This window comes from Typha latifolia, chromosome 14 (assembly GCF_019914945.1).
Source record: "Typha latifolia isolate L0001 chromosome 14, TyphaL0001v2, whole genome shotgun sequence".
Taxonomy (NCBI): domain Eukaryota; kingdom Viridiplantae; phylum Streptophyta; class Magnoliopsida; order Poales; family Typhaceae; genus Typha; species Typha latifolia.
In genome coordinates, this window is record NC_133099.1 from 8,222,647 (window position 1) to 8,233,065 (window position 10,419).

Consider the following 10,419-nt stretch of genomic DNA (forward strand, 5'->3'; position numbering starts at 1 on the left):
ATAAGGCTCAATTAAATCGTAAAAGAATAGGGTATAAACTATAATTTTATTAAAAGATAGAGTTTATATGCAAATTTCCAAAAAAATATGGGTGGTTACGAATCCTTAGTCCCACATCGGCCAATTTTTCTATTTTGCTGGCCTTATATAGGGCCTCTACACTTCCTCGATCGCCGAGCTCAGTAACGTGAGCTTATGACCCATGTGGGGGCTTCAAGCGGCGTGGATGATCTGCCTCACTCGGCGAGGCGGGTCTGGGTTCGCTCTTTAGCTGGCTCGCCCGTTCCAAGTTGTCGAGCTGGGTCACGTGACTTGGGCGAAGGCTCAGGCCACGTGTCCCCTAAAGAGGAGGGCACAGCGTGAGGCTGGCTTCACAGAGCAGCGATCACCTCCCGCTCACAACAGTGGAAGGATAACGGGCCCATGCGACCCAGGCCCAATATGTCTCAAAGAGTGGACTTCGATCAGACCGCCCCTTTTTTTTTTATCTACTGGTGGAATCCAATAAAATAAATTCTAAAAGTCTAAATGAAATAGAGTTTGCATTTTAAACTTGTGTCGTGCACCCTATTGTTCTAGTAAAGAATCTATAATTAGTAACTATAAAATCTAAAGTTTGTATCTATAGAATCTAAATTCAGTATTTATGGTACAAATCAGCCCTTATGTTTTGGATTACTAGTTCTACATTTACTGAAAAATAAAAAACAATTATTTTCCAATCGAGTTCTTTTACTGTTTGATGCAATAAACTTCCATCGTTAATATTTAGATAGTTATTTTATTCAGAATAAGGCAAGCAACTTATTAGTCAAGGAATCTAATCCTAATCAAAACGGAAAAAGAAATATAAAAAGTTTTCTAGGAGTGATTAATTTGTAAAAAAAATTAACAAGAAATATTGATTTCTTTCTAAATAAGACTTATTTATAACTCATTGTTGCACACTAATATCACAGTGCTTAAATATTATTTGAGAAATAAATTTAATAATTAGCTATTTTTGTGAAGAAGATTATCTCTATTTCACAAGAACTTAAGTGACAAATCAATTCTCAAATGCAAATGTGTCAATAGTGGTAGATGTCGACGAATATTTCAGTTCCTTTTAATACATGTGGATTATCCTTAACTGTAGTACAAAAAGTTGGATATGCATATAATCTTTTATTACTCAGTGATGGAACATAAAGTCTATAAGGTAATTAGAAAACGCTCTAAGTTGAGGTTTGAAATTTTTTTAAATTCTCATTTGGATGGATGACTCACCGTCTAGGTTTGGATTCCTAAAGTAAAGATTAGAAATATCTTGAATTCATAGAAGGACAAATCTTGTAAGGAAACTTCAAGTTTCAAATATAGTCAAAACTTATCTTTGTTGCTCTAATACTGTCGATATGGGCTTCGCTTAGGCTACCTTAAAGGTTTGTATTCAATCTGGACGAGTATATGAAACTAATTGATTTGATTTCTTTGCACAATCTGATCTTCTATATACCATGTGAACTATACATGTGATCAAGAAGTTACGTATCGGCCACTCTTAGTTAGTTAGTTAGTTATTTTGAATTTTAAATAAATTGGATAATTCGAATTTGGATCCATCCCCTTGGAATTTTTACTCTTATAAATAGAAGTAGACATGTGTTGATAATTATCTATTAATGAATCTGAGTTTAGGCATGCTAATATTTTTGTCCTTATCTTTTATCATAGTTGTAAGATCGTCTTTATCTTTCTAAGAGTTGATCATAGTCGTAGAAGCATTTTGATCTTTTAAACCCTAGCTATCTTTCTCCTCTAGTAGCCACTATATCTTATCGTCGTCCAGCACCACCCTTGGCTATCCGCCACCCTCCAACGACCAGCGACCAGTGCGACATCGAATATTTATTATTTTGCCATATATGACATTGCTCAACTATTTTATTAATATCTTTTCACCTAGAAGTAGGATTCTTATGAAACTAGATCTATTAGAACCTTAACTTTCAAAGCTGCCTCTATATAAATTTTCACAATTTTCTTACGTCTAGATCTAATTCATAATAGGAACAAACATTATTATCACATATTATGTGCTAACACGTATGATCATGCCCAATAATAGAAATTATGATATACGAAATTTTACCGACCAACAAAATAAAATTAACATACACGACATGCAATAATAATAGTAAAAAAAATGTATGCTAATGCATGATATGAATGTGATGATGCCATAAGGTAACTTATGACATTCTTTACGCTATTCCTAGATTATAGAAGTTTCATTTGCCTAATCTGCTTTCTTGATACTAGCTAGCACTGAATCTTCCTCATAGGGTCCAAAGTCCATCTCGATAAGAAAATAAGAAAAATATAAGCACAATCACATAATACTAATTAATTAAATACCCTACAGACATCCGCTATAAGCTTGGAGAGATCCATTTAAGAATTCTCCTATATTTATTAATTAGGTTGAGCTAGCATAGCTGTACTACCGCCTAACACGTTATTAAAAGTAATTTAAAATAATTTATCTCAAATTTTTGTTACACTAATTATTGTCGCTTAGGTAAATCACACAGGCAATACTAAATTATTCTTCTTAATATAATTTTTCTATTGGAATCTGTATTATTCTTTGATAGGAGCAATAAATACAGATACACTTAGATCATCAACTCATTTCCTAAAATTAATTTAACCAAAGTATACTCAACTGCACGAAATCCCAATTAGAGTTAGTTCTTATTATATGTTATTTGTAACAGTACACTCAAACCACGATCTAATTAATTAAAATTAATTTATAAAATAATTAATATAGCAAACACTAGTATCTACTAAAAATAATTAATTAAGGCTCACACTTGCCAACACTAAAAATAAATAAAAAACCTTAATTAATTTTTAAAAAATAATTCGAGGGTAATTACTTGGCCAGCACAAAACCCACCAAAAAAATTGGGCTAAAAGCTTATATTACCGGCAAAAGCCACTTGGGTTGGGCTGCACCCAGCCTAACCCAGAACATGAATGGGCCATAGCCAGCCCACCCCATCACATGGGTTAGGTCACACCCAGCTTGACCTCGAAGTCGAGCTGGGCCGCAGCCACCTTGAAACGGAGACACCCCACCCCTCCCTCTTTCCTCATCTCAACCGAAAGAAAGGAGGAGAGAAGGAATGGTGGATATTGGTGGTCACCGTCGCCCACAACTAGGGCCAATAGGTCGATCGACATCCCACAAACGGAGGAAGGCACCCATGCTGCCTACCTTGTCAGTGGGGAAGGCAGCGACCACCCACTGACGACAAAAACCCAATCGGTAGGGGGGAGCTACCAGTGAACTCAACGGTAGACAACCCAACTAATCCTATTAACAAGCTCCCCACGATAAGTAGAAGCTAGCCGAGGGGAACCACAACTGTCAAAGGTTGTCGGCGGTGAGAATCCACCTCACCTTGGCTGCCAACTAAGGCGAGAGGCCGCCCGACGGCTCCGGCCACGAGGGCATCCACGCAAGGAGAGGAAGCTCACCGGATTGGCATGGCAAGGCATGAGGCCGCTAGCTAGCCAGATCATAGAGAGACCGAGAGGAGGACACACTAGCGGAAAGACTCAAAATTAATTAACTAATTGTAAATCAAACTCACCTCGAGAATGAGGGAGCTATGGCGCTTTGATCCATGGGGGCAGCACTTCCAGCAGCGCTTCGATGTGGCAGGAAGAAGAAAAAGTGAGATGAGCTGTGGGTGGGGAGAAGGAAAGAAAGAAAGAAAAAAAAGAAAAGGAGAGCCAAAGAAGAAGAAAAGAGATAGGGGGAAGAGAGGAAAGCGGTGCATGTCCCGCATATGAGCTCTGCGCACGTGCAGGCACATGCGCAGCCCAAATTTATTTATTTATTTAGATGTTGCAGTAATTCTTAGTCATTGAACACTTATATGTTTATGAATTTCATAGTTAGTTTACTTAGTTCCTAATTTATATTGGTGTAGGTCATAGTTAATTTATATAATTTGTAGCTTGTATTAGTTAGTAAATAACTTTTGCCACTAACAATTTCCAAAAGTGATGTAATAGTTTTTTTTTTTAAAAAGACAAATTAATTCACACAATGTAATTAACAATTATTTTACATATTACATAAATATTTAAGAGAGAGCAAACATTTATTATTGTGTGCGTCTTCTCGAGACAAAATAATAAAATGATGCTAGGTTCTCTGATTAAGAGGAGGTGACCGATCAAGGATTGAACTAGTGACTGCTCTTCCGATAATCACGTGAGTTCAAAACCAACACGCCTAGTCATAAAATACTTTTTTCACCATTTTAATTTAAAATTTTTGATTAACTTGTGCAAACATCACTTTATATTATGTTGCATTTCTATTACTTTTATAATCGTGTTAAAATATAAAATCACTGTTATATAACAAGTTGAGTTAAAATTTTATAGTAATTAATGAGTTAATATGACAGAGATATTAAATTTGTCTCCCTACACCCCTGATTCTTATTTAAAATATAAATTTTTTTTTATATAACACATGCTTTATAACGTAATTATAGTTTACATCTTATATTTTTATTATTTATAAATTAAACCCTATGATTTAGCGAATATATATAAAAAATTACCTTATGTTAAATTTGGACTAGCTGTGAGAATATTTCATTAAGTAGAGATATTTTTAAAAAAAAAATTAATGTTCTTAGTATGACTTGGTTGAGAATATTTTTATAATTTTTTAGTATAGCTAATTTAACGAAAAGATTTGGTTAAGTTTAACTAATGATATAGTATTTTCTGTACATATCGTTAAATTATAAGCCTAAATTAAATTGTAAAAATATAGAGTATAAACCATTTATATGCAAATTTCCCTAAAATATAAAACCCTTTTAACCCATTTAAATAGTCCACTCTTTGGGCGTATGCATCAACATTTAAATATCTGTTAGTAGATTAATTTGGGTGGTTAGGAATTCTTAGTCCCACATCGGCTAATTTTTCTATTTTATTGGCTTTATATAGCACCTCTACACTTCCTCGATCGCCGAGCTCAGTAACGTGAGCTTGTAACCCATGTGGGGGCTTCAAGCTGCGTGGATGATATGCCTCACTCGGCGAGTCGGGTCTGGGTTCGCTCTGTAGCTGGCTCGTCCGTTCCAAGTGGTCGAGTTGGGTCACGTGACTTGGGCGAAGGCCTGAGGTCACGTGTCCCCTGAAGTGGAGGGCACAGCGTGAGGCTGGCTTCACAGAGCAGCGATCACCTCCCGCTCACAACAGTGGAAGGATAACGGGCCCATGCGACCTAGGCCCAATATGGCTCAAAGAGTGGACTTCGATCAGACCGCCCCTTTTGTTTTTCTACCGGGGGGGAATCCATTAAAATAAAGTCTTAAAGTATTTCATAATTTTTTTTTATTATTCTACCGCTCAAGTATGCATTTATTGACATACGAGTTTGCATTTTAAACTTGTGTCGTGCACCCCATTGTTCTAGTAAAGAATTTATAATTAGTAACTATAAAATCTAAAGTTTCTATCTATAGAATCTAGATTCAGCATTTATGGAATCCAAATACAATACTTATGCCAAATGTTTTGCTCCTATACATAATTATTTCAAAAAATAATATCTATGAATTATATAGGTTCTATGTCAAATATATATCTTTTTTTAACACAAAAGTATATAATGACCTTATTGCAAGCATTTAAGTGTTATATATCAATATAAAATTTTATTATTATGAGATTTTTACCTTGAGATGTGAAAAAGAAAGAGACGAAGAGAGTTTGGTAAACAACTCTTTGTTAAAATTGAAAAAAAAAAGAAATACAATTATGTTGTTGTAAGAGAAGAATATATAGTATATATTTTCTCACTCTATACTTATCCCCATCTTCTCTAAAGCACCCACTCTCTACTAATGAATATAAAATTAAGAAAACAAAGAATATTTAATGTTGGATGTGATGGTGACTTCTCACATAAAATTAAGTAAAATTGTAAAATAAAATTAAAATAATTAAAGGTATAAAATATAAATTATATTAGTTTATGGTAAATCTCTCCTTATTTTTTTTATTAATAGCTCTATATTTACTGAAAAATTAAAAACAATTATTTTCCAATTGAGTTCTTTACTTAGGCTACCTTAAATTTTTCTATTCAATTTGGACGAGTATATGAAATATTATTTATTAAATTTAATTCTACACCAATTGATTTATGTACCATGACTTAACCATATATGTGAACCTCAAACGGATAGAGGTTGCTATGCTAATAATAGATAAGAGGGAAAAGTTAAATATGAAAAGACAACTAGGAGAAAGAGAGATAGAGATAGAAGAAAATAGTTCATTTAATAATTCAATAGGTCCATAAGTCCTTATTTATAAAAAATAAAATAAGGAGTCATATGGTAATTTAAACAAAATAAGCAACAAAGTAAGAAACTTTATCTATTGAGCTTTTGTATCTTCTTCATATTAGATCCCAATTTCGTGTAAGATAAAATTTGAATATAAACAAAAAGTCTGAATATCAAATACCTAGATCATGACGTTACCAAACTAATCTCTCTATTTCAAATTTTTGAGACTTCATACAAATATTTTATGATAGTTTTTCTAAAACTATGCACACTATAAATTCTTGTAAATCGGGGCTTAGGCTAGTTCGAACTCATATCCTTTCTTTAGATTTTTCAGTAAGATGAGAATACCCATAATCCATTGACATCCATATATGTTCCTTGATGGACTTTAAAAAGATCCTCATTTTAGCCATTAAATAAGGATAGTTAGAACTACTAAGAAGAGGAGGTCTAATAGTAGACTAGCATTCCCTAAGTAAATTGATATCTCATAGTAGATCTGAAGTTGCCTAATTTTTAGTAAGATTAGCATGATGAAAAAGAAAATGTAAATCATTTTGAAACAACACACCTTCTTGGTTACATAAGTTTAAAAGGAGGTGATTGAGCTAATCTCTCCTCTCTCACGACGACCATGTCGACCCTGTGAGCAACACGCCTTGTGATCTATCATGACGTGCCATGAGATATTCTTTTATCATTTTTAGTAAAAATTTAGGATTTTACATAACTATCACCAAAAACTTTCTAAACATAATAATTGCCACCGAAATTGTGCTCTCTCAAAAATATCATTATATTAGTTAAATTAGATCTAAAACTGTAACAACCCAATCTTAAAAAAAAAACAAATTTGGGCACGACGCGACTGGCCACACTGTGGCCGGCCTTGTGTCCATGCAAGCTGCGCATCAAGCTTGCGTGGTGGGGGCGCCACGCGCCCGCTGTCACTGCCGCTGCCGCAGCCAACGGGCTGTGGCCAGCTGGTTGCGGCGGGCCCCGGCGCCGCCGCAAGCCCCCTCCACCGCCTCCTCTCTCAACGTATCTATCTATCTATCTATCTTATCTTGATCTCTCTCTCACTCCACTCTCTCTCCACTCTCTTTCGCACTCCTCGTTGCCGACGTCGGCCCGCCGCCTCCTTCCCGAAGCTGCCGCAGCCGGTGAGAAGCTCTCTCTCTCTCTCTCTCTCTCTCTCTCTCTCTCTCTCTCTCTCTCTCTCTCTCTCTCTCTCTCTCTCGCCCGAGCTCGGGCTCATCGGAGCCGAGCCGCTGGCTGGCCAGAAGCGGTCGGTGCCCTCCCCGCCGGCCCGGGTCCTTAAGCTCCTCCCTCACCTCCTCTCTTTCTTCTCTTCCTCTTCTCTTCTTCTTCTTCTTCTTCTTCTTCTTCTTCTTCTTCTTCTTCTTTCTTCTTTCTTCTTATTTCTTATTTCTTCTTCCTTTCTCCTTTCTTTCCCTCAGCTCCCCTTCTCTCTTCTTCTTCTTCTTCTCCTCCCTTCTTCTTCTTCTTCTTCTTCTTCTTCTTCTGATTTCTTTCTTTTTCTTCTTCCTCCTCGGTTTCTACTCCTTTCTTTTCTCTGTAGCACGCAGTGCTGGGCCGAGCCCAGCACTAGTGACATTGTTTTATTATCTACTTTATTTTATATTTATTTATTTAATTATGTATTACTTCCTTAATTAATGTAGATAAATTATTTAGACATTAATTATTTTAATAATAATATATATTCTTCAACATGATGATTATTAATTATAATTAGTATAATTAATGATTAACTAGGTTATAAAATATTATGCATAAATATAGATAATACTTATTTTGATGTAACTATGTATTTATATTTCTATTAGATTAATAGATAGTGTTGTAAATTATAATTATTAGATTTATGTACTGATATTCATAATATATGCAAGTTAAGTAATCTTAACAATTTATTATATACTATTGTGTGTAGAATAAGATACTAGTCTTATTAATTAATTAACTAATTTGCATAATTAAGTAAATACTATATAACTTCTAATTAATCAAAATAGACTAAGAAATATAAATTTATTATAAATAGATCTTATCTATACTTATATCCTATTTATAATTGTTTAGGTTTTACTTTATAATTATATATTTAAAGAATTAAATAAAAAGAAACGAACCTTTCTCCGTATATCATAACTAGCATTTTATAATAATAGTATGTCATAATATTGAAATCGTACCTATAATGTGAATCTAGTTATGTGTAAAGTAAAAGAAGTGATTTTAAACCAAATAAACATTTATATTCTACTTGAACTAATTTTAATTGGATAAATGACTAATTAATATCACTTGAATATTTTCAGATCCCGAACCCCCTTATTTGAGACCCCATGGACCTTGCTAGCGATGAGTGTCACTCGATTATCTGACGAACGTGAGAGATGCGTGGTTTGTGTCTTCTGATCAGACTATGAGTAGTCTTATCCCCTAAACGTCTTTCTCAAATTATGATATATTATATATTATGTACATGCATGTTTTGGCCTCCAGCATGATTATATGACTTTATCTATTGATGATTTCAGTCAAGCATATTTTATCATGCATTTTGTTAGGTTTTTAATTATTGGCAATTGTGTTCAAAATATTCTAAGTGTATTTTTACATTTATATGAGCTTTACTCAAGTCTAGAATATCTCTGGTGTGAAGAATTGCAAGATCATTGGAGAAAAGCCGTCGCGTTCACACCGCGTTCACAAACGCGTTCGAACGCGAAATCTGCGTTCACACAGACAGAGCCGCGTTCACAAACGCGTTCGAACGCGGGCACTGCGTTCACACAGACAGAGAGCCGCGTTCACAAACGCGTTCGAACGCGAGCACTGCGTTCACACAGACCGAGAGCCGCGTTCACAAACGCGTTCGAACGCGAGCACTGTGTTCACACAAACCGAGAGCCGCGTTCACAAACGCATTCGAACGCGAGCACTGCGTTCACACAGACCGAGAGCCGCGTTCACAAACGCGTTCGAACGCAACCTGAAGAATGCAAGCTGTTGCGTTCGAACGCACTTAGGCCCGTTCGAACGCACTCCGAGATCAAGTCGGCCGTTCGAACGCACACGGCCGCGTTCGAACGCACCTATGAAGTTTGCAATTTATTGGATTTTCGTGAGTACGAATATAACTTGGATTTGGCTCTATCTTGGAGATGATATATAAGGATAGTGTTGCCCTAACTTGAAGGGTTGAAGAAGATCATTCTAGGAGACTTTTTGGAGGCTACATTGCTTCTTCAACTCACAAGGCTCTTCTCATCTACAAATCTTAATCTTTCGTCTTAAGGGCTATCGAGACGAAAGATCAATCTCGAGGGTTACTGAGATTGGACTTCAATCACGAGAAGTAGTGAATCGTGGGTTCTAGCGAGCAAGACTGAGAGGAACAAAGTCGTTTGGATCGACGGGGTGTTTTGTGAGTCAGTCTTGTAACTGCTACTATTCTAGTGATTGGTTTTGATCCGAGTTTGGATCAGTGGTTTTTTCCCGTTTGGGTTTTTCCACGTTAAAATCTTGGCGTACGTCTCTGCTTTCGTTTTTAATATTTCGTCTAATGTTTACTTAAGCAAACGAAAAATATCTTTGCCTAGTGTTTAGATATATACGTGTGTCTAGGGGTTATTTCAAATGGTATCAGAGCAGGTTCTCTCATTCTTTGAGAGAGATCAGATAGGCATGGATTTTCATAGAGATGGACCCTCATCTATTAGACCTCCTATTCTAGATGGATCAAATTATGGATATTGGAAAGCTAGGATGAGAGCTTATTTGAAGTCTATAGATGAGCGTGTATGGATGGCCATTGTGAACGGTTGGAGTCCACCAATGTACATGGTGAATGATAAGTTTGTTGAGAAACCGATTGAGTCATAGGATAAGACAAATTATGAAAAAATTGGCTGAAATAGCAAAGCAATAAATGCAATTTTTAGTTGTGTTTCCTCGGAAGAATTTAGAAGAATTTCTACTTGTGAAATAGCAAAAGAAGCCT